The 25,997-nt window shown below is 36.6% G+C and overlaps 2 long non-coding RNA genes across 2 annotated transcripts; one reads left to right on the forward strand and one right to left on the reverse strand.

Moving 5' to 3' along the window:
* Nucleotides 1-1,678: 1,678 nt before the first annotated feature.
* LOC121069787 lies at nt 1,679-25,931 on the forward strand. Its single transcript, XR_005819622.1, has 5 exons — nt 1,679-5,755; nt 7,001-7,081; nt 7,938-12,831; nt 15,195-15,242; nt 25,162-25,931. It is a non-coding gene; the product is annotated as an uncharacterized LOC121069787 (long non-coding RNA).
* On the reverse strand, nt 13,108-18,280 carry LOC121069788. Its single transcript, XR_005819623.1, has 3 exons — nt 17,615-18,280; nt 16,026-16,101; nt 13,108-14,360 (listed from the first exon to the last, which is right to left on the reverse strand). It is a non-coding gene; the product is annotated as an uncharacterized LOC121069788 (long non-coding RNA).
* Nucleotides 25,932-25,997: the final 66 nt, after the last annotated feature.

The raw sequence follows: 25,997 nt of genomic DNA on the forward strand, positions 1-25,997 counted from the left end.
GATGACTTGAAAGTTCAAAATTGCCCTGGAGACCTTGGTTTCAGCCAAAGCAGATGCTGTAATAAAATTACATATACAAATACTTTAACAGGTTTTTCCAATATCCTAAAACTAGAATCCTATTTATTGGAAACTCCCTACCTTTGGCAATTCTCATCAGTTGCCACTCAATTTTCTGCAGGCACAGTGTTCATTTCATAGAAGCTCTGAAGGAGTTTGTGAATTTTTTTGCATTGTCTTCCAATAGCCCCCAAACTAAACAGCAGTCATAAATCCATCCTTTATCCTTGTTTAGTTATTAAATGTTTCTGTTGGATCTGTTTCCGAGACATTTGAACTTTTCAGATGTAGCTTTAGTCATTTGTAACATGTGCTAAGTTAATTACATACACTTTTTTATTAAGGGATTTCAATAAACCTGAAGGTATGATGGTATTGCAACACTCTGTAAGCACCCAAAATCCTACTTAAAACTACCAAATTTTTCTTACACAACTCAGGAGCACTTCCTGGCATTTGGGGTGCTTAGACCATGACCTGATCTTGTTTAGAAACTGAAGTATATTTAAAGAATATATGTTGTGCATTGTGTCTATTGATCTTACAGATAAAAATATATAGAATATAGGCTATAGCATCACAATATACAACATAAAATATAATAATAAAAATATACAGAAAGAATGCTTAATCTGGCAACACTTGGACTATTTTTTTTACTAGTGAAAGTGTAAGTCTAGTGCTACAGGAAGAACTTTTTCCCCTAGCTTATTTTGTTTAACCAAACTGGCAGAATTTAGTGCAGTATAAACCAGTCTAGCTGAAGCTATGCTAGAGGATCTGACCTTCCTGTTCCAGTGGACATAGAGTAGAAACACTTTCGAAAGGAAAATTAGTCCTCGGAGTCCCAACTCTTTCACTGATAAAACCAGGTGTGGGTTTTGAACTAGTGAACCTGTAGGAAGATCCTGGTTGAATTTTGCCTTGTACATCAGCAATGAGATTCTCCACAAGAGCTCTGTCAAATTTGTCAAATCCTAAGGTCAAACCCGGGGTTTCTGAGCTCTCAAACCAGAAGACTAGTGAAAGGCAGTGAAAGACCCTCTCCCAGGGAGATCAGGTCTAAAAACCGTAAGCAAGACAGTAAGCAAGCCAGGTGGCTTAACATTTGTGTTCATCTTTTTGATTCTGTGAACCTATCATTTAAATTACATTATTTTATTTTACAGGGACTTCAGTAGGTTATCTAGATATTTAGGCCAACTTCAAAAAGTTAATAGCTGTGTGGTATTTCAATGTTAAAATCTCAGAATGTCTATAATGTTTTCCTTCATGCCATTATTTCTCACTGACAGGTACAGGGAGGTTTTGACACTGTTAATATAACATAGGGTGTTAATCTTATAATCGCCCTGTCAGCACTTTGTGTCAGGGTGTTAATGACCACCTTTCAGCCACTCAGAGTTGCCTGCCAATAAAAATAGTACCGGCACCTACCCAACCAGCAGCTATTCAGCTACTTTGCTTTTTCCCCAAAGAATAAATAGAAAATTTCACTAGCCATGTGGCTATAAAGACACTCCTCTCTTCTTACACATTTCCTTTTCCTTCTCTTTACCCGCTGGCAGAAAAAATGACTTTGACACTGAGCCTTTTTAATGTATTTTACATGCTTTATTTTAAAATGTACAAATTATTTCTCAAGTTTTAAATAAACATAACACCTTGGACAGGATAAAAACCAAATTTTTAACAGCAAGAACCACACTTATTTGCCACAGTTCTTTGCTATATAAATATACAACCCAAAGACAAATGCTGTATATTTCTGTAATGTCTCAATGGTTGAGATGAGCCCGCATTTTTGTCTCTGCACAGGAGAGAAGCTTTTCCAGCTTCCTGGCAGAGGGAATTGCACAATTCCAGATGACTTACTTTATATGCCTAAAGGAATTTTATTACACAAATAACAAAGGGAGACAAAGAGAGGAAGAGGGAGAGCACACACTCAGAATAATAAACAAAGAATAATAAACATCCCTACAATTGTCCAGGGATTCCAGATGTGGCTCCATCCCTCTGCAAGTCATGGCTGTGACTTCTTTGGACTTCTTTATAGGCTGCCTTAGACCGCTTGGAAAATGTCACCCTCAAATCTGCTGAGCCTCCTGGGATACTCAGGAGCTTTGGTGCACAGTGACACTGTAATTCCTATAACAATGTGCTTACTTGCTTCCTGAAAAACGCTAACAAAATCCATTGTAAATGAATTGGTCTGTGATATTACAGCTCATGCCAGTAGATTTCTGTTGCATTGCTCTCAGCTGAGTTGCTTCAAGAAGCTGATTGTCCTAAAGCTGTGGTCCTTGTGGCCCGTTGTAGTCTGATGGCGAATTTTCTCCCCATCCTGTTTATATCTTCCATCATTGGTATTTAGGGCATTAATCACAAATCCTATGCATGCTTAATTTAAATAAAATTGCAGGTTAATTTGCAATAGGTTGTGAGAGGCCAACTAGCAAAAGAAAAGCACTATCAGAGCTATGATGAAATCACATATTGCAGCCAGTTTGCTTCTCTTACTGCCTTTTTTTTTTTTTTTTTTTACTTAAATTCTTATAAGCTTCTTTTAATCAAGTGACGTGGCTAATTGGCTAGGGATGCCTCCAGCCTCATGTACTATCCATCTGGATTTCATATGCATTGTGTTTTCCCAACTGAAAAGAAGCAGAAGTACTACACAACTAGTTAGAACTCAGTCCCCCCAAAAAAGTAACATTTTGTTCCTAGAGAAAAATTTGTTTCTCATGTGGGATTTTAATGCAGACCATAAAAAAAAAAAAAAAAAAAAAAAAGTAGCAAAGCCTAGACAATCATCAGTTTCCATGTCATACAAAGCCAAAGATGAAGTCAAAATTATTTCCGTATTAAAACAAACAGAATTTACTTAGTCTTTGCGTGCTATATTTTATTGTAAGCATGAATGCTGGAATTCCTATTACCTTGGATGCACAAAAACATTTAGTATATCAATAAATAAGAAATTGTGTGTTGTTTTTTTTTTTTCTCTTTTTCTGACTTCCACAATATTTAATGTGCTTTGCAATAGTAAAATGAATGTGAAAGGTCAGACACTCAAAACAGACCAAGATCCAAGATCTGCTTCATCTTGCTTGCTACAATCAGTTATAAATATGGAAAAATACTTATTATTAATTTTGTAAATGAAATAATGGAATTGGATTCTAAATGTAAGGGGGTATAAGAAGATCCATCATTCAAGAAAAACACAATCAGCCAAGCACCCTCTACTGAGATTATTAGTTGATGCAAGTCACAGTGGCCACTGGAAGGTGGGCTACCAGTCCCTTTAAATAGTTAGCTATCATCCTGCCTATCATGTTTCACTTCTGCAAAATTACTCATTAGTGTTATTCTAAATATTTATGTAATTGCAGTTAAACCCAAGGAAAGGCACTTTTGTACATAATATTATTTCAAAGTGCATGCCCCAGCATGGAAATAGAGTCATGACTTAGTTCATTTTTTTGTAGCTTTTGTACCTTCTGTCACAGAATTTCCGACTTGCACCATTTTACTGAAGAAAGAGACTTCTCATTCTTCTTCAATCCTGATTATTTTCCTTGATTACCGGAACAGAAACAGATAACAGATGCATCTGAGCTCCCAACTGTAACCCTATCATGTGTGGAGCAGTGCAAGATTGCATCACCACAAGCTCTTGTATATCTACTCTTGCAGTGTGATCCAAAAAATGTTTTTTCCACCACTTCTTCACAAATAGTTTGGTGTGATAATTCACAGTGGCCAAAGTCCAAGCTTATTTATCTCAGTAGCATTCCTCTACTTAGACAGAGCATAGCTGAGTGAAGACAATGTATTTAAAGCTTTTAGGGCACTGGAGGTCTATCACCATTTAAACTGAGTGACTAGTTTATCCCATGCTCTGTTTCTCATTTTACCTCTTACTGAGGAGTCCTAAAAATACCTGTACTTGGCAGAAGGGAGGAACTTTGCCATCTTCAACAAGAAAACTGTGTCAGCTGTTTGGCTGATGAACGTGTATTCAAATCTGCACGTGGAATATACATATATGCATGATGTATATAGAAATGGGGTCAGGGACAGTGGGAGAAAGTGGGAGAGAACAGCCCTTCCACCTGCAAATCCCAGTGCTCTGTGAATTGGTCACTTCACCCAGGTCTGCCTGGCAGGCAATGTTCACATCCCAGTCATTAGCTGTGCAGGGATTTCAGAGTTTCACATGTTGGTAGGGCTGAGCAGGTCACTACAGTTCAAAACAAAGAGGTCCAGGACTCCTATCCAAACAGCTGTGGTTCATATTTGAATTTTAGCCTTCTGGAAGGTGAAAACCTCAGACCTTGTGTTCCCCAAGGAAGTCTTGCATAAGCTTTGGTCTCAGTTAGTGGAGCATAGAGAAAGTAAAAGGTCCAGAGTGCAGCTGACTTTGGAACACTGAAAATAAATGGTCAAGCTTCTCTCAGCTATGTCTGTGCATATAGCTCATGTTAACAGTAATGGGACTAATGTGCATATTGAGGGTCAGCTATATCCACAAAGTGAGCAAATTAGGAGGAGCCAAGAACAATCAGACTTTGTTATATTTTAGAATTTTGCCAAAACAATAGCTAGTCCAAAATTATTTTATAGGTTAAGCAAATCTGTCCATCTGCAGTGGGATTTCATCTTCCCAGCAGAACTTGGTTATTTACCAGCTTTTCAGTAGTTCAGTTCTGATAAGCGAAGCAAGTCTCCAAGAACTCTTGTGCAAAAAGGAAGCAGCTGTTTACAGAGATGAGACATTATGGTTGAGGAAGCCTCCTGGGAGCATTGTGACATGCACAGCACTTACAAACTGCAGAGATGTGAGAAGGAGGGAATTATGTTTAATTTTGTGATCTCTTCTGCCTGGTGGGAAAGTGGTTTTGGAAGAGTGGGAAATTCATATGAATCTGATTTGATAGTTGGAGGACAGAAGTTCTTTATTGACAGCCTGGGTGGTGCTAACACAAATGTGCCCCTTTGCACTTCACTGTTGGCTTACAGAGAGTACTTCTAGGGAAGAGACATTCGCCCGCCTTGTTTTTAAACCCTGGGTTGTCCCTGAGTCTTCAGTAAGCAGTTATTTTGAAGGGATTTCCTTTGAGATATTGATGTATTGTCAGTAAAATTTGGACGGAGGCCTCTAACACGATTTCCACAAACTACCATTCAATATAGCCATTAGCTGTATTCAGTTGCCACTAGCCTGTATTTGACCAAATTTGCTAAATGGAGGGTTGCATTCCTCACAGTTAGCTGTGGGATTCAGCCATGAGCTGAATTAGCCAGAGATTAACAGACACTGCACAGTCATTTCCCTGATAAATCTATAAAAAACATAGCCAGACCTTCAGCAGCCCATCAGTTATACCTCAAGCCATTCAGCCTCCTGCTGTCATTTCCCAAAGAGATTGTCATCATTAGCATAAGAAACACAGGGGCAAGAGCAGAATTTGTGCTCTTGACTGAACTATTGCTGTGAGACCTGTAGGCTAGAGGAGTCTATTTCATGTAGGACTTCATGGGATGACTGGGGAATAAGAAAGCTGTCTTCCATCTCTTTGGCAGAAAGGTGCTGTAAAGAGGAAGATATAAAGAGAAAGATGTGCCTGCGTTATCTCCATTGGTGTTTGGAGTGGGGTGAACCAGAAGATAGGAGCAGGTTCAACAGGTATTTGCAGTATCTCTGGGAAAATGGAAAGCCTAACTACAGTTATCATTGGAGAAAACACTGCAGATGGTTCTTGGTAGTTTCTTTTTCCCTGAATATATCAAGGTTTTTTTTTTTGTTGTTTTGTGTTGTTTTGTTTTTATTATTTATTGTTGTTTGTTTCTTTGTTTGGTCACTAGTACGCTACCAAAAGCAAATCAGAAAGCAAGTGCCAATAAAAACTGTGACCTGCACATTTTAGGCAGGGGTTGGCTGGCTTTGCTTGTGGCACAGCCGCCATCTGTTTGTCCATTTAATAGAGAACATGCAATGCCCTTAAAAAAATTAATGTCTTTATTTGAATGAAAAGCCCCTGGAGGAGGTGATTTAAAACAAAGCAGTACCTAGCATCAAGGATACTGAAACACCTCAAATAAACAGCCTTTTGGTTAGCTTATGTATGTATACACACAAACATACACATATATCTCTAGGTTTTCAATTCCCCTCTCAGCTCTTTCCAGGGTCCCACACTCCACTCCCTCCATCTGCATGAGCTCTAGACACCACTACTTGTGTCACACATCCTGTAAGGAACAGCATTTTTTCCCTGCAAGTCTTTATTATTGTTGGTGCTGAGATAATAGCTTTTCCAAATAAAACATAGGCTCTACAGAGCTAAACAACTAATACAGACAGCTAGTGGGGTAAAGGTCCTGTCTCAAAAATCTTCAAATATTGCTGAGATTGTTGTTTATGATTTTTGTTCAGAATATGCCAGAGTGTGTGGTGGTTGAGGATGAAACAGTAATAAGGAATGTAAGCTCATTCATTTAAAATTATTTATCATAATAATTTATACTTTTGATGTCAAGTCCCTAGGGACTACCCCACCGTTACTAATCTGTATTTAGTGCATGCTACCAGCTTTTTCCACATTCAGAACTCTATCAGATTTGTACAACAAGGTAACTCATCCCTGGGAGACCAGCAGCCTTTTGAGATTGGTGACAAAGTATCACCTGCTTAAATGCTTTGTAGTGAGGTGATCATTCTTACAATCAAGACCATCAGTCCCAGAAGTAATTTCTTAAATGAATCAATGTGTCTAATAGTTTTCTGAAAAGTAATAGTTTAGGAATTAATTCAGAAAGCAACTTCACTTGTAGGGGACTTAAACTGTTGCAGGTACTCACAGCAAACATTACTGGACATGTCCCTGGTCTTCTTCTTGAAGGCTTTTTTAATGGATTTGTTTCTTTAAAGGGAGAATGTAGCCTTTTGAGACCACGACTTGGAGAAGTAGGACCTATTTCCAGCTTTGTCAAGCACTGTGATCATGAAAAGGTCAGTCATTCCCTTTTCTTTCCACTCCCCTGTTCTTCTGTGTTACTGGTGTGGTCATGCCTATGAAGCACAAGGTTATACTTCTAATTTTTCAGCAAGTTGGAAGAACTCCTGTGGTTTTTTTTGCCCCCATAATCACTTTGTTATCACACAAATCATGTTCTAGTTTGAGGCTGGTCATGGATGTTATTGCTTTTGGCATTAATAAATGGTTTTCCAAACAGCACGTTTAAATAGGGAAACAGTTGTTTCTTCCATGTCAGTGAGAACAGAAGGTAACTTACTTGAATGCTTGTGAATTCTTATATTCCATTCAATTTTGTTACATGATTTGTCACATACTTTTACTATATATTCACTCTCTTTTGACTATGGTATCTTTCATGTCATACCTCTAAAACTGTTTCTGTTTGTTGATTTTTTCAACACTTGATTTTCATTATTTACATACCATTTTATGAAAAATCAATAAACACAAGACTTCTCACTAGTTATCAGAATGCCAACATTTATTATAATTAAATATTTATTCAATATATAAAAATTTTTTTCCACTTAATACAAAATTATCCATCACTGTAGAACAGTAACTTCCTAGACAGTGAAAGAACAAACCAAATTTTATTTCTGAAGAAAAAAAAAACTTCATACCTTTAAACAATCAGAAGTGTTGGCTCCTCAAAGCAATGGATTGTCCCATTCTGAGCTTGCTCAGTGTCTTAGTGTCACACTTCGACAATTTCGACAAAAACATCTACATGTACAAAAGAACAAAACAAAACACAAAAAAGTGCACTATCACAGTAATTTCTAAATGCTACTTTCAAAGACATCGATGCATGCTTTAAATTTTCAGCTTCTGAGTTGTACCAGTGATTAACTGGTATGTTGAAGGATTTGAAAACTTCACCTGGAGCAGAGAAGCAGGTCATTTTGTTGAAAAGAATGACTTTGGAAAAACTGAATGCTTCTACAGAGGAGGTTTGTAAATAGGTTCCTGCCTTGTTTCCCTTCATCATTTACAAACAAGATTACTTTCCAGATGCAGCTAAACTGAATTACTGCTTTTAGTTTGTGTGACTAACAGAGGGGAAATTATCACTTACCATGAACTGAAAAGCATTGGAAAAATAATGATGGCTCTATTATCCTAAAAAAGTATAAAAACTAGCCCAAGAAGACTACTAACTTAAGATCGACCACCCGCATTCATAATGGTGTTTTTCTGTTTATCATATTTATATAAACATTCACTAAGTGTTTATTTGTAAGACTTCAGTTGGCACTTCTCGTACATCCTAAAATTTCATTGACTTCAGTGGGTATATAGCCAGCTCAGGCCTAACGTTTTGAATTACTCATTGTGTATTTATTTCTATCTGAATGAAAGTCTGGTAGTATACCTCCCAGTCTAAGCACCAGGCAACTCTTTAATATTTACACTGGAAATAGAAATCCTTAATCAAAGGAGAATTTCTGAAAAGATTAGGCTGTGTTGGAAGGTCTGGTCTTAGTTACAAAATGATTCATCAATTCACTGCAGTTTTGAAGCTAATATAACAAACCTGAGGTCTGAACCAAAGCAAGTAGCCCAAAGTTAGCAGTGTTTTTTTTCCTTCCTATAATCTCTGCCAATCCCAGTGAGGCATGTTTATTACAAACTTTTACAAATTATATGCTAACATAAACCCAAGGTAAGTCCCTGTCTGGAAAAAAGTTCTTGGACTACTAGTAGAAGTCTTCTAAAAATATAACTCAGAAAAGTGTATGACTTGAAATAGAGTCATTTCAAGGGTAATTTGGGTTGCTATGTCTTCAACACACAGCTGAGAAATCTGTGATTGCTGGACAGATTAGGTTTCTGGCTATTTTTTAATGTGTTTATATTTTATGAAACAGCCCTTGGAAATACTATTAAAGCTCAATCAAGGATTAAGCTTATTCACTTCTCTTATTTCTGTCAGTCTTCATTGCAGGAGAAAGACACTCATGGACAACTTTCTTTTTAATCTGATTTCACTTATCACAATGAGTTTCATTTGCAATTCATTATCCGTTTGGTTCCCAGTTCATGCTTGTGCAAAATGGTAGATTATTATTTTCTTGGTTTCTTCCAAGATGTGTATGGTAAGTGATTATTTAGGGCATAGTCTATTTTCCTGGATTTACACTCCAAAATACACAGTTTTCCAATCCAGATGCACCTGCATCTAGAGGTTCTGTATCAATAACACTGTAAATAGGTATAGAAATTAAACCTCTTAATTTGTCTTTTTCTGCTTGTCATTTACCAAACACTGAGGCAGGGTGTGAATATAAACCATGCCTGGTGCTTTCTGTGACTTGTTCACAAACTCACTCAGTTTCAGCCTCAGAGAAGCTGTAGGAGTCTCATGTTTCTTGGTAGAAGTTGGGTTAGACCATTACGATTCAATCGTTTTATAACATTTATGAATCATGTAGTCTGCAAAAGCGTATCACATAAATAAGAGACTAGCTCCAGTCCCAAGCTGTCACAACAGTCACAGAGAGGAGCACTGAAATCCATGACCATGGGTAAAGGGGTCCCTGCAGCTGATGTAGACCTAGCACAAAAATCATTTTTTTTAACATTATTCTAAAAAATCATCATTTTTAACATGTTATTCTAAAGGACATTTGAGTTGAAAGCACATCAAAGGTCTTTGAGGCTGGTGCCCTGTGTCAGATACTACTATATCACAAAAATCCTTTCATGAGCTAATCAAGCTTCAAAGCAAAAGCAATGAATTTTTTCATCTGGCTGCAGCAGTTCTTGACTGGCAGGCATATCTTTGAAAACTGTCATCATCTTCTGCCATTAGATAAGTTTATAACATTTTTAAAATCTGTGTTGTCATCAAATCCCACCACTTCTCCACTGGTGGTTTTCAGAGAAAGTACCATCAAGAATAAAATATTTATCGTGGAAATATTACTCTTACTCCTCTACAAGAGATGATCATAGCAAGGCCTTTTGAGTAAATTTCTAAAACATTTCAAAACATTGAGTTGGAAAGAACTTCCATATTTATTGTTGCTTGGAAGTCGTCCTGCAGCGTCTTCTCTGGCCTTTCAGTCACCCTAACAAAAAACATGAGCATGTGAATGCAAAACGTGATATATCCCTGACAATTTTCATGCTCTGTCTCTCTTCACAGCTAGGACATTTAAGAAATTAAAAAAATAAAACAAAGTACTTGACATTTATTGAAGGGAAGAGGTTATGGAATTATGTCAAACAGAACACTAGGAGAATAAAGCCTGCCAGTAAGTTTAACTCTTTCTACAGTTTTATTGCTCATTATAATTATTAACATCTTTAGTTAGAACGCCATTTGGATATCATTAAAATAAATGCAAACGATCTTGGATTGTCCTTAAGATTTTTTTTAGACATGCTTTTTTTGTCACTCAGCTCACTAATGGATCATTTTTATGATAGAATACTAAGGTATGTACATTAAACAGATTTGCAATGTCCAATGTCCCATTGAGTAGAAATAAAATTGCACAGATTTATTGTTATATTGGAAAGGACTTGAAATAAATGCTTGTGAAGAAAACTGCATCTTCATTTAACAAACGCTTTGCAGTGCATTCTTAATACACTACATTTACGTTATGAACCTGGGCCTTCTGGAACTGAAGTCAATCTCAGTTGGAGCTTTGCCTTTAGTTGTGTTGCAACACCCTCTCCATACATTTTTACGTCCCATGTAGCAACAAGAGGAGGAGACAGGGAATCAAACTGAAAAGAAGTCTCAGACCATTTGAAAGTAATTTGTTCTCTGCCTGCTAAATAATCTGAGACAGTGATTTAAATTAATCCACTTTGTCACTGAAGCAGGGTAGAAGCACTTGGTAGGGTATATAACAAATCTAAACTGTTGAAAACGTAACCACTAGATAAAAAATAGGAATGAAAAATTGAGACAATAGTTTCTTAAATTGTTCCTCTAGATCCACTAAAGGATATCCGATTGCATACTCACCAAGACTTTTGCAGTTCTAGCTAATTACTTCTTCCAAAGCCGAGAGCTTAGGTTGGTTTTTTCATATCACTTTTCTAGAAGTACTAATTCATCTCAAATTGATTTCATCCTTAATGTAGCCAGATAACTAAATGACTTCCTTGCACAGTTTGCCAAACAGTCTTCCAAAGCACGCAAAGTCTCTCTGAATTATAGATAAGGCTACTTAGCTAACAATACATTTTGGCACATATTACTATATGGTCCCAAAGGATCATTTTTGTTATGGAACACAACACAGTCATGATTAATAAATTGCATCTTTATATAGCATGTTTTGAAGATAATGGCAAATGAGCAAAATAAAAAGTTAACAAAAGGCAATATTCTTCCCACTGCTTGCATGGGAAAAGGAATTTGAGGAAAGAACTTTTGCCTCTTCCTCTAAAGAATAACACCAGGAAATCTATGTGGTAGGATCTTTGCAATCTTTTCCAGTTTCCTTCCTCTATAAATATTTCCTCCCATAGAGGGTATGTGGGAGAAAGATCAAGTTGGAATAACTCCCTTGAACATCCTTTGAGCAGGAGTGCTACTTGCTTTTGGGGGTAGGGTTTCTTTCATTTTTTTGCTTCGATTTTTTTTTTTTAAGTTCAATGCAGAAGTGAGATGACTGAGCAGATTCAATGAGCAGTCTGTGTGCCCTCAGGGAAATACAGACCCACAGGACCTCCCCAGTGGCTTCCAGTCTTAATAGGACTGAAAAGTCATTGCTTTGTTACTGTTGTCTTAAAAATGATAAACTAGAAAGTGAAGATTTTCTGCCGATCTGAGCCTAAAACTGAAGAGTCCAACAGTTTAGGTCTGGAATAAAATACATCTGCTTAGCATTTGTGCTTCCTGCTGGAAATCTCATTGCAAATTCTTCCAGAGCAACGTTCCACAGACATCTGTAGCCTGTCATAAATGGAGTGCCCCTCCAGCCACACGTTCACACAAACATTCAACTATGTGCTCTCATGAAATAGCAGGAGAATGGTACCTCTCCATGTGATATGAGTTTGGTTCAGCAGTGATTCCTCACTTTGCCAGGCTGTTACAGCTCAGCTCACTGCAGAGGTAGTCAAAACAATCTGATCTCTCTGCCAATTTGCACATATGGCTTTCTCTGTGCTCCCTGTAGAAGTATACAGAGTAAAGGATTTTGCTGTTTTTCTCTTTTTCCTTTTATTCATCTTAATAAAGTTTTTCTCATCAGACAATGGTATCTTCCATGATTTTTCTGAATTTAATTGAAAAGTTCTGAAAAAATAGAACGACTCACTGTTATTTCATTCTATATACTGAGACAGTGTTCTTTGTGGTGTGGGTGAAGAAAAATGATTTTCACAGGTCCCTGGCTTGATATTCCATCCTCATACGTATATGACCCTGTGATTGAATACTGATTGCACTAATTTACTTGAATGATACAGCTGTCCCTCAGTAATCCTAGCAGTTTGCAACCATCAAGTACCTGCCTGTCAATCTGATGTACTCTGTGTTAATAAAGTACTCATTGCAACAGAAACCTGAGTACCATTCCCTCCTCTGCCAAGGAACATTTAACTAAGTTGATCGAACAGTTGCACTCTCCTCCTCATCCCTCAAAGTAAGCAATACACACTAAGCAAAAAACCTCAGTAAGATCAGAAGCTGGGAGCCAGAGAAATATGCTTTCAGGCCAAAGAAGATTTTTGAAAACAGGTCCCCACTTAGGTGAGTGCTTTAAATACTGGGATGGGATTTCCTTTGGCCAGTTTGAACATGTTTAATTCAAAGACCAGATTCACGGTAGAGAAACCTAAGTAGAGTAAAATGCCTTACTCTGAGGGATACAGCTGACTTCTTGCTGTTTTTCTCTGGAAGAGTTCAGCTCGCTTGTCTCCAATGACATTACTCTGAGCTGACTTAGCTCTTCCTGTCCGTTCATTAAGGAAGAGAAGTGCCTACACTTGGAGCAAAAATTCCTACCAGCTGGCAGGATGCCTTCAAGTTAGGTGTTGCACTAGCCAGCATTGTATTCTTTGCAGATTTACCCCTGAATTTCTTGCATGTAAAGCTGCTCTTTTTAAATATTAATTGATTAAATAGCAATTAATTAGAATTAGCTTTCACTCAACATTCTTCAAGGTAGTTTTAAGATGCAGGCACCAATAACAACTGGCTGTTCTCAGAAGAAAAATGTGTCTTACACTGAAATCACAGTTAAGAAAGATGAGATACATAACATTTCTTAGTTTTCCCCTATGCTAACATTTTCTGAATAACTACTATCTATGTCCAACACATTTTCCTCTTTTTGTTCAGTAAATGTTCTGTATTTTGACTTATACACGTTTGTCCTGTAACACTAGCAAAAGAATCCTGTTGTAATTTTGATAATCTTTTGCATAAAATTTCATTTTAACTTAGGATGATCATGACAATAAAATTTTGAAAATGGCTTCATTGAAGTCTAGTTTTAGGTAAGCAAATATTTTGTATATGTCCTCATTTCCAGCTGAAAGCAACACTGTTACCATAAGAGGGTTAAATTCATGCATCTAGTGCCATACTTAAATCTCTACAACTAACTTGGAAAATTCTCTGCATAAGCATTGCATGTGTAACATCTTTTAATTGATGTATTTGAAAATTAATTTGACTTATGATAGCTTGAGTTTATCTGGTACCTGAGTTTTTCTTAAAATTCCTAGACTCTGACAGTGTAATCAGGTGTTTCCATCATAATCTTATCCACTTAAGTAAATCAAAATAGAGTTTACCAACATTGTTTGGAATTTATCTTTCTTTTACAAAAGGTTTTTTGAGGGCATAAAGATATTTAGTAGGGCCCCTTGAAACAGACACTAACAGGCCGAGCTCCAAAATTTTACCTTTTTTACATCTAGAACTTCTCTTCATCTAAGAAAACACACACACACAACAAGACCCACAATTTGATGCTCTGCTTATGTCTGGCAAGAACCCTGATGGCAGAATTAGCTTCAAGAAGCCAAATGTCTTCTTGAAATATTTCTTAGCATTTTTTGTCTGATCCATAATTACACGCCTTCCAATAAAAAGGAAGAAATGACTTGTTGTGTCTGATGATAGCTGAGGTCTCAAATTCTTTCAGTATCAATAACAATTTCCTTCCTGTATTTGACTTCATTCCACTTCATGCTGACCAAAGTTTTTGGCAGTGAAAGGACATGTCAACTTCTGGACAAATCCTGCATGGCTGTGTACGGCATAATCTACAGCTGAATGGAAATGAATAAGCAATTATCAATCTTTGAAACAATGGCTATGTAAAGCAAAGTGTCAGACTTGCAGCTTTTTCTAGCTCATCATTAACAACTCAGTTAAAGTCATTTTGGGTGAATTAAAATTGCTCCTCAGATTATCCATTTCTATTAAGAAAAAGGAGAGGGAGGGATAAAAAAGGGGGGAAGATAGGAATTCAGGCCATACAGGTCTTTTCCTTAAATGAAAGACAAGGTATATTGTCTAGTAGTTGGGATAGGTTACTGAATATTTTATGTTCTTTTTATTCCTGCTCTCTTCCTATGTGAGTTATGAAAGTTTGGGGCAATTGCTTAATGCATAATTTAGGTTATTAAATAAGAGATTTGTCTTTCATAAAGTCTAAGCATCTGAATGTTCTTCACGTAGATCTGAGCATCGGGTTTCTCCGTCAGCTCATCTGTCTCTCTCTTTTCCAGGAACATAACTTTTCAAGCATGCATATTTTCATATCTTCACTTTAATTCTCCTGTCCTTTAGTTGCAAAAATACAAGCAACAAAAGACTAATTGCCATTTCCACCAAACACTTTGGGAGTCATAGGCAAAGAAAATATGAGTAGAAAGGATTAATATTGCCAGCTGGTGATCTTTTTTTCCCCTTTCTGGCAAGAAATTCCTGTACTCAGACTGAGTGGATGCTTACACAACAGTTTTTTCTGAGCAAACTTCTGAAAACAGTGCAATTTGCCAAATGTGTCAGGAATCACTCTATGTTCATCTAATTTCCTTTTTTTTTTTTCTACAAAGACAACAAAAAACAACTAACAATTTATTTTCTCTTGATTTCAGTGGGACTGAGAGGCAGAGATTTCCATTTTCCCCCCACTATTTGGAAAGGTAGGCCAAGGGGATTTTGTACATCATTGTTTATCTATCAGATATTTAAGAAGGCTGGGATTAAGACTGGGATTTCAGAAGCAGTCAATACTGTCCTAACCTTGTTTCTGTGGAAGTCACCAGTAAAATTTTTATTAACTGATGGCATGAGAATCATGGTCCTTTGGGGAATCTCTCTCTCTCTCTCTCTCTCTCTCTCTCTCTCTCTCTCTCTTTCTTTTTTTTTTTTTTTAACCCAAATGCAATGTCTTTATTTCTTTCAGCCAGGAGGGACCTGACCTAGTATACTCAGCCACCCTCAATACACTTCTCTTAAAACAACAGCAGGCCATCAGATGAGTTTCACAGAATGGTTTTCTGGCCACAATGTGCAGTTGTTTAAATAGCATACTTAGATTAATCTTTAGCACAATTAAGCTCTTGTCTTTCTGGACATTGTTGATAAATACAGCGAAATGATTAGATGACAGATTAAAATTAAGAAAACTGAAAGTCAGGTAAAAACCTTCTGTAAAACCTTCTTGCTTATCTCTTTTCGCTGTAGGTGAAGAACTTTTACATAACTTGTCAATTAGACACCATCTAAATATTAAGGTACCTGTTCGTGTTCATGTTTAGAGATATATCTCTAATAGCTATGAGTGACAAAACTAATATCAAAAGAGATTTCTGAAGGCTAACAAATGTGTATTAATATTAGTATCACTGGGCACATGGCATTGCTAATAACACTTCTCGTGGCCTGCTGCGAGGGAGGTGAGGTATTTGCCGAGGTCTGCTTACCTGTTCTGTAAGAGGGTAGCCTAGATCACCAACACCCACCTCTTTTCCTTGTACTGCTGACATGCGTGCTTTCATGCTGTTTTAAAAACACAGGTAAGGTTCTGATAAATTTAATGTGTGTGAGTTATCTGAAAGTACATTTTCAAAAGTCTCCTCAGCTGCTCAGATGAAAAACCCATAAAATTTCCAAGGCCTCCTAAGACATTAAGTCTGAGGCAGGCGTTATTTCAAGAGGAAGAAGAGGATAGGGACCACAAAAAGGTTAGCAGGTTTTGCCTTCTGCACAGGTCCATCCCCCTGCATACCTCATCACTGAGGAAGGTGGTTCAGCTTCTAATTTTCAGAGCCTTTGATCAGAGAATTAAACTGGAGTAAATATCTACCTATTTTCTCGTCTGTGTTGCATCACATGAACTAGCAGCAAAGATATAGCCTTTCAGTTTTGAACAACTGCAATGGATAGCACTGCAGTCAGAAGGTTATAAGTAAAATTGACTAGCTGAAATAACACAAGAGTGTCACTACAATAAAATATTGATTCACTCCCCCTATCTCCTTATCCTTCCTTTCTAGGCCATGCCTACAAATAACAAATTAATGGGACTTCAGAGAAATGAATAACAGTCATTTTTTAGAGTAGTTAGAGGAAATTTTTTAAAGTGTACTAGATAAAATGCTTTATGAATGTTGACCTTACTGAACAACTAAGAAATTCTGCCAGGAGTGTTGTCTGTAGTTGTTAGAACAGTGTATCAAGAAAAGGTTTAAATTTTGCAGGTATGTGTCTATTATGTAAAATACAGAATATATGTTAATATTGCAATGTGGTATTAACCCAAGTATATGTTAAAGTTTAGAGACATGATGAAAATGTACAAGTTTTGATTATGAACTTTGGAAACCATTCTTGTAAATATTTACCCCAGGTACAAGTATGTCTCAAGAGTATTCATAATAATACAAGGTGTGTGCAAATTTTCTAAACAAAATTCTCAATTTGTTTTGGATAGTGACATCCTTGGGAGGAAGGAAAGAATTTAATTAAAAACATATATAGCATTACTATTCACAAACTCATCCAAACAAAACAAGTCATAAATCAAACTGGTTTTGTTTAACTCTTGCAATATGTGTGACAAACATATACACACCCCACCCCCACAAAAAATAAAATAAAATCTTTCAGAACAAAACATTACAGATAGAGGTGAAAGATATTTCTTGACTAGAAAATTAATTGAAAAGTGGAGTGAGGCTGGGACATGCTAAACCCTTTTACAAACTCAAATCAACTTCTGTGAGTAGCATTGTTCCCAAAACTGGGGTAAGTGAACTACTTTTCTTTGAGGTGAAAATAGGTAAATAAATAAGATTTTGAATTTTTAAACAAGCATTATCATTTTGAAATAGATTTACATTTTTTAAAGGGTAGATCTTTTGAAAACAAATTAGAAGCTCAGTATTCTTGAACACACAAAGACAAAACAAAGCATTTCAGTCTACTGCAAAGGAAAGAAGCATTGTGTTTAGAACATAAGGAAGTATTTTGATTAACTGGGAGTTGGTTTTGAATTCACTGTCCAATGTACCTGACCTCCCTGCCATCCCTATGTCCCCACAACAGAACATGTCTTCCTTCCTGACTGAACTCTCCTGGTCTTTATGATGACCCTCACATGAAAACGTTCTTATTCATGCCACTCTAGCTCTGTCGCACCATATAGGAGAACTCATAAAGATTCATCAGGTATAAAATTAAGCTAATGGTGCAAACATGCAATTATTCACCAACTTATACAGGCAGCTGCAGCTTTCTCCTGTATTTACATTTTTTGGCTAATAAGCACATACAGGTAATGTTGACTCTTGCTGAACTTTCGAAAAAAATATATCCTGTACAAAAATCCATTTAATGCAAATTATTCAAGTGAATCTCCATAATATAGCTTTTATAGGTTTAATCCATGATGATAAGTTGAAAAAAAAAAATTGCATGACAATTGGGTCAGTGTTTTGAACATCTGAATGGCAGTAAGTAGAAAATTAAATCACTTAGAACTTTTATATAGGTAACATGTAAAGGCAATCTAGCTAGACATTTAGCTGCAATAAATATCACACCTTTTCCATTTTGTTTCTCATTTGACGTTAAAAATTTCATCTGGCAGTATTCCTGTAATTACTAAGCAATCCACAATAAAAGTTGCAATTCTTCAAGAAGAATATGTGATAATAATACTTAATAATGCAATTGTATTCTTCCTTTAAATGCAAACAGGCCTTCATTTTAAACATGGACCACTTGACAAATTTCCATAATGCATGCATCAGATATATTACAATGCACTTTGGAAAACTGCCAAGTAGTGATGCATTTAGGACTTCAAAATTAAAAAGTCAATTAATTCTGAAAATGCGATTGCAAAATAAATCTTCCATCTGTGAACATAAGGACCTCTCTAGCTCAAAGAGGTCTTAGAATTATCAAGTTGCTTGCATTTTACAGTCCATGCACCTCTTTTGGAGATTGCCACCCTTTAATCCTTTCAATTTATTAATACATGTAACTATAGAAATTAACCAAAACATAGAAATAGTGTTTTTTTTTTCTTTTTAATTATTAACTAGAAAAGGGGAAGGTGTTAATACTCAGTAGTGATTTAATTTCAATGGTTTAATAGGAAATTACATCTCATTAGGAAACCTATAATTGCTATCACATGAAGTAAATTTAGTAGGTATAGAAATGGGCTTGATTTATCTTAAAGGAAAAAGATGGAATGTTACTATTAGCAGCTACAAGAGTGATCTTCTTCCATGAAAATGACTGTATTAAGTCAAAGCCTTTTAGTTAACTTAGTGTTTAGTGCTGGAAGGTGAACATACTTCAGCATGAGTATAGCAAAAATTTTGAGTTTTTGATTAAAAATAGTACACATCCAAGTAACTCTCAAATACCTTATGCATGATAACATTGAATTGGTTATAGGATATAGATTGTTCACTATTAAACACAGTTTTTGAATCCAATACTGTGCAATGTACTGTAATTGTGCTGGAGAGAACAGACTGATAAAAAAAATCAAGAGCAAATAGATTTTTGACTGAGACAAAATATAGAGTATTACCACACTCAGGAAGTACAGGACAATTAAAATGGAGGGAAAGGGAACCGGAAGAGGAAAGGAAAAGGGAAGGGGAAGGGGAAAAGGGAAGAGGAAGGGAATGGGAAGGGGCAGAGGATCATGATACAATAGAACAAACACAAGAAAAAAGAAACACTGGAAAATCTTCAGCTACAGAAAATTGACATCTCTTCATGGGACTTGTACATGAGCATATTAGTTGTTATATTCTTAGTTTATAGGAGACACAGGAATGGAAAGGATTTAGATACTCATGACAGAGATATAGAGTACAACAAAGAGCTCAATAATACAAGAGTGAAAATAGTAGATCTAAAAGAAATGAACCCACTGCCACCCACAAAGATAAACACAATACTGTGAATTTCAACATCATATTTGGACCAAAAAAATAGGAAAAGAAGTTCTATATTACTTAACGGGCACCCACAAGTCCCTTTTTCTATGTTAAGTCCTGGGTAAATTCCCAGACATCAGGAGTCTAGGGAATGCTTCTGCATAGCTAAACACTAGAGCAAAGCCCAAGGCCATCTCCTGGCAGGACAGAGACAACAAATGTCAAGTCTATCTGAGAGTGGTGTACATGAAAAGCCTGCCGATGAGGGTTACCTCATGTTAAAAATAGCTTGAGGAAAAAATTGGGGGTTTTGGAAGGGATAGATAAGGAACACGTCTGGGAGGAGGACTGAATTTCTTACGTTGTTCTTGTCTTGAGGGTTGCAAGGGGCTGTGGCTTCCATGAGAAGAGAGCTAAGAACCTGGACATCACTTAAGATAGGGTAAGTGGCTAAATGGGGTTTTAGTCTGTAAGTAAAAAGTATTAAGATGATGAAACAGGTACTGGTAAGATCACTGAAAAAAGAGTAGACTGTCATCATCTTCTCCAAGACAGTGCATTTCCTAAAGCATGTGACAACAGGCTTCTTCAGAGTGGATGGTCTTTGCAGTTTTAAGTCACCAGTGTCTCTGAACAAGGAAGTTTGTGTATGCAGATCTGACTACTCTCACATGCACATAACAAGCCAACAGTCTAAGTGTTTTGCTCAGACATGTTACAGATCTGCACCTACATTAGATGTGTACACAATGCAAGCCTAACTTTGAGAATCTAGCCCTTTCACACTAAGCAGTTTAGTACGTCTCTTTTCACTGCCCTCCTCTGTGCCTTAGCCCTACATGAAAGCAAAGACAACATTTGGAACTAAAGTCACTAAAAACAAGTTCATTGCTACAGTTCAAGCCCATGTAAAACTACCATGCTGTTGCCTTGTGACAGCAACATAGTATGTCCTGAATGCTAGTTTTAGTGCATTTACTCTTCCAGAGCATCACATATTTGAGTAAATGGGCTAACGTATGATGCAGTTCTGGTCTCATCACAACATGTGTAACATCTGGGAGAACTGCCACTCGTCAAGCCAGCCAGGGCCCTGCTGACAGACAAAGTGAGCATTATACTGAAATGCCATTCCTCAGCTGTTTGTAGAATTAATTTCCCTGTAGAATTTTCTAATTAGTTGGCTCTTTCCAGCCCATTCCCCACAGAGGAAGCAGAAAGGAAGCAAAAGGCTAGCACCTGCTCCTAAAGCTCTGGCTGGGGGGAAAAAAAAAAAATTAAGGATGACATATACAGTAAGTATTTAGGCACTAGAAAGTCTTCTATCCATGCAGCTGTGGGGATGAAGTAACTCTGTTTGAAAGCTTAATGGGGATTCTTCTGTGGGGAAGAATTTCCAGTGGCTCACATTCCAGACAGTTAACCACATTACCAAGGGGAAGAAAAAGAGATTTGTTCAAGCGTTAAGAACTGTCTTAAAAAAAAAAAAAAAAGGCCACCCTGGTCTGAAGAAAAGACAGACATATTAATCCAGGCCTGAAGATGATTTTGTATGTATCACCTATGTGTTATTTTTGATCACTTTATTTTCCATAAGTTCAAATTAAAATCCATTAGATGCTGGAATGCAATGTATGATATTATCTCAGGGGTAATGACTAACACCACAGAGTTTGCTCCGAACAAAAATGAGTCACTGGAACAAAAGAAATAACACGGTTATTGCTTTGAATTCACATGCAGTGTGTTATTGTGCAGGAAGAATACATGAGAGGTATTTCATGGAAAATAAAAGTAATAACAAAACAGTCCAAGAAAAGCAGTTTGCATTTTTGACTACACAGGCTTTTTCATAAAACAGTTTCTGATACTGAATATAAAGGGAGATGATGGTCTACTAAGGGTGGAAAACATGATAAAAAAGCTCCCTTACTATGGCTATTAGAATAAGCCAAAATCACTTCACTACACAATTTTCACTGTCTTTTCAAATGGTAGACCTTACAAAATATGTTTGGATAAGAATGAAGGTTTTAGAATAAGGATAAGCGCACCATCTCACTAAATTAATTTGCTGTGTGTTTTAATCAGCACAATGTGTGAATTAGGCCTTCAGATGAGCAAGAGTTGTCCATTAATAAGCTAGAGGGTTATTTTTTGTATAGTTGCAAAACTTCTTCGAAACTTGCTTTTAACAGAATTGAAAGATGTGAATAAATGCATGTATATAATTGGAGTACAGGTATGGGGAACCAAAAGACTCTTTAGTTAATAATATAATGATTTCATGCACTAAGATGCAATCTACTTCTTTATAAACTCATCATTCTCCAGTACAGCTTTAGAAAAACAAATGCTACAGGGAGTGTAGGTATGAGTAAAGGTTGTGCTAGGCCAAAAGAGGGGAACAAAAAGATAATATTGCCTACCTGGGACAAATGCCCAGAACTTGATCACCACTCAAAGACAGTTTTGAAATAAAAGTAATTAAATAAAAAGAGGAGGTGCAAGGCAAGGCTATTCTTTCTTCTAACTGACAATGCTTGGTAACATTTTCTGTTATACTGTTTGTCTGTGAAAAATTATTGTATGACTGGCATTTACCCTTGTCATATTAGGTGGTAGCAACATGTTTTTCTTAAAAGTCTATAATTATTTCAAGTGGTCTTCCCCCTAGAAGCCATGTTCAGGAGGAGAATTTTAAAATTTAAAAAAAAAAAAAAAAAAAGTAAGCAACGTTCATTTATATTCCTCTAAACTGGTACAGCTAAATTCATCTGCGGTTTTGAAAATCTCCTGTGATACTTTAGTCCAGCCCATTAACTGCACCTGTTCTTTTTTTCTTTTCTTTCTTTTTCTTGGCCATTATTTCCCTTTCAATAACAGGTGTCTGGCTTTTTAAGAATGCATAGAATATTTTATTTCATTACTGTCTAGGCATTTCAACTGAAAAAAAAATAAAAAAATCCTTATCCCATTATTTCCCACTTTGAAATTCAAAATAAACTGTGGAAGGAGAGAGAAAGGTTGTGTGTGTTTGGAAAGAAAAGAAAAAAAAAGAAAAAAGAAGAAAAAAATGATACCTTACAGAGAAACACAAAATGAAACAGTAACTCTGTTTTCCACAAACAATGATCTAAATTAACCAATGTTATGTGTTTTTTTTTTCTTTGACAATATAATTTCTTAAAAGGACAACATTTCACCCAAATCATTTTGAATTGCTTCTAATTTAGAAGTAGACTTTTAAAAAATAGAAACATATATAGGCTGCAACAGGCAGCTGTTCACCAGAAGAGCTCTATCCTCAATCACAGAATTGAGTTAAATTTAAGTTACTTGGGGATCACTCAAAAAAGTATGCTGTTTTTTTCTTTGCAGGTAAAGCGATAGTGAATAATGATTTGAGGAAAGACAGCATTTTTTCCCAACTAATTAAAGTTCACAATGTTTTTTTCTAAATGTGAAGTCAAGAAAACAAGCTAAGGAAACCTTGGTTGGTTTGAGGAAATAATCTCTGCTTATTTATTACACAACAAAATTAAAAATATATTAAAAATAAATATAGTTGTGTCAGTGACCTTTAAAAGAATGGTTGAGGATATTATATTGTTTGTGCTCTATTTTGCCTTCAATTAGTTTTGATTAGTTTACCGTAAATCTAAAACACACAAAGAAAAAAAGTCTGTAGAAAGGAAAATAATTTTTTTCTTTATTTTTTCTTTTTTTTTCCTTTTTCTTTTTTTTTTTCTGGGAAACCTTTAACTTGTTGTAAAGAAGAATTCTGCATCATAGTGTAGATGACTCAATCCTTCTTTCTCTCAGTTCCCAAGAAAAGCACAAAGGTTAACTTCTGTGCCTTCCCAAAAAATTTAGAAAAATACCACATAGGTCTGTGAAGGTAAGCACTTGACTCAAACACCACAATATTGTTTCAAGGAACCATTTCTTACTGTGAGTGCTATTTTAATGCCACCATTGTTTGTTGTTACCTATGTTTTAGGACATCAAAATGTCACCTATACAAAAAAAAAAAAAAAAAAGGACAGAAAATTGTCTTGGTTAAAACTTTGACAAGTATCTATCAGCAGTGAGCACAATATAAGCATCAAAATATAATTTGTATGGTTTGATATCATTTGGGTGACAACTTTCAACAGCCTGGCTTTATGGCTTGCTTTCCCTTCTTCTGTCTTCACCTAGCAGATTTTATCTGCCTGCTACAGAAGAAGCTAGCAGAGATACAGTGGTCCTCCACACTTCTGCTCTTTCTCTCGTCCTGTCCCCACTCCTTTTTTTTTTAATTATTTATTTTTATTTTTTGCATCATCTCTTTCTCCATTGAGATGGCTCGTGTTGTTTTCCCTGAATGTGCTCAGCTGGTCTAATGTTAAATGACATGTGGTCAGATCCTAAGCTCCTGAGCAGACTCACTGACCGCTTCTGTTTACAACACAAGGTGTAGCAGCCAGAGAGGCTAGCAGGTTGTGACATGCGTGTTAATATCACTTTACTTTTTCATATCCTTATCTCTAACACTAAATCTATGTAGCTCAGGATATGAACTGCAAATGAGAGATAAGGAACATCGTAGTGCTTATCAGGAATGATGGAATTTGAGATTCTGAGGCTTTTTTGGGGGGGGGGGGGGGGCGGGATTTGGTGGTGGATTTTTTTAATGAGAGGACGGACTGATGTTTATCAGTTGACCCCTGTTTCAGGTAATGAAGCAGCTGGCAGGGAGCTATTTATACTGATTAGACTGAGTGAACTGGTATTCAGATTAACTTCTGATTTCCCCAGTATTATTTGTACAAATTCTTTATTGCTCTGGATAATTCTCCACTTCATGGGTTAGGAAGTGGAACTGACATCCTCTTGGATCACCACTACCAGCTCACCATCTTTTATTATGTGAGACAACAAGATGGTCATAGATTAACCCAGTCTCTTACTATTTTTTTTCAGTAGTAAAATTAAACTCCTGTGAAATTTGGTTTTCTGTAACCAAACAGCCATAATGCACAGTTTGACCATCTAAGAAAGATTTATGGTATTGAGAGTAATCAGGATATTACTTCTAACCAGTGTTTCTGTGGCTAAGACAACTTCTGTCTTCTCTCAGAAATTGGATGTTTCTGTAACCAAAGCAGTCTTCAATCCTTACATGTGCTGAGAGTCCCAAAAGCTCTCCTGCTCTGACTGGAAGGAGTTATAAATATTCTTTCCTTCTCTCTCCATAGTTAAGCTCATGGCCTGCAATATCACTGCGTCTCTTTCCTTTTTCACAAATAACCTGTTCTCTCTCACTGTTTTGTCTCAATTGTCTGCTACAAAAGATCTTTGCAGCAATCCATCAGAGGGACAGATTCACAACCAGTTTTCCAAATGCAAATTCCTAATTTCCTAATTGCAACTACAAGCACAAGCCCAACAGATCCTGAAACTACAGATGAAATTTTCTGTACAAGTAATGAGTTATCACACATGTAAACTAGGATTTCTGCTGTACCAGTGAACACATTTTCATTGACATTTCCTTTTCCACCCTGAGTATGAAACCTCATATTTCACGTATCTGTGTAGCAGACCAGGTTGGGTTTCCATGAATGGGTTGCACTATGTTTTTTTAATGTTATTCAATCTTCTACAGGCTGATATCCAAACCAAGCAACTGAAATAAAACATGGCTTCCTTCCCCGAGATGGTTTCATAGCCCAGCTCTCCAGCTTTCTCTCCTACCACAAACATGCAACACAATTGTGCAACAGCCTAGGAAGGAATGGTGAGATCAGAGCCGTGACTGCAGACATCCTGACATGGGGATCTGGCAGCTATTCAACACAAACACAATTAGAAGACTTACCCTTGCGTGAAGTATTTGCTTTCTTGATAGTCACCAGCCTTAACCTCTAGGAATGCTTACGAATCAGATAGCGTTCCTTGAGGAGGGCGAGCCTTTTCAAGCTCGTCTGTCTTGCTTTAGCCAAGACAGACATAAAGAAGAAAAATTCCACTGCATCATGCAACTTCTCCAAGTGAAAGCGCTTCAGAGGACAGAAGAGTTGTGGTCTCAAATCTCTGTCAAGGATTCAAGAACCAAAGATCACATGTTACTTGTTTCTCTCTCCCTCCATTATGATCAGCAGGAAAAAAATAACAGCATAACAGACAAACCTTGACATTCTCAGCAAACATGAAAGTAGGGGACTCCCTAAGTCCTGCTCATTGGCTTTATGTTACAGGAGGCTTCTCTGGCAATGGCGATACCATAGAATGATGCATTTGGCTTTGCATATCTTAGGAAACTTGGAGGATGTGTGCATCTGTGCAGCTCTTCATGACTTTGTTCATGTTTTTAGAAAATGTAGCCTATTGTACATGTGTGTTATCCAACCTACAATAAATTCTAAGGTATGACAACAGCAGTATTTTTATTGGTTTATTCCAAATACTGATAAACTGGGGGGTTTTCACACAGATTAAAAA

Source organism: Cygnus olor, chromosome 4 (genome assembly GCF_009769625.2).
Source record: "Cygnus olor isolate bCygOlo1 chromosome 4, bCygOlo1.pri.v2, whole genome shotgun sequence".
Classification (NCBI taxonomy): Eukaryota; Metazoa; Chordata; class Aves; order Anseriformes; family Anatidae; genus Cygnus; species Cygnus olor.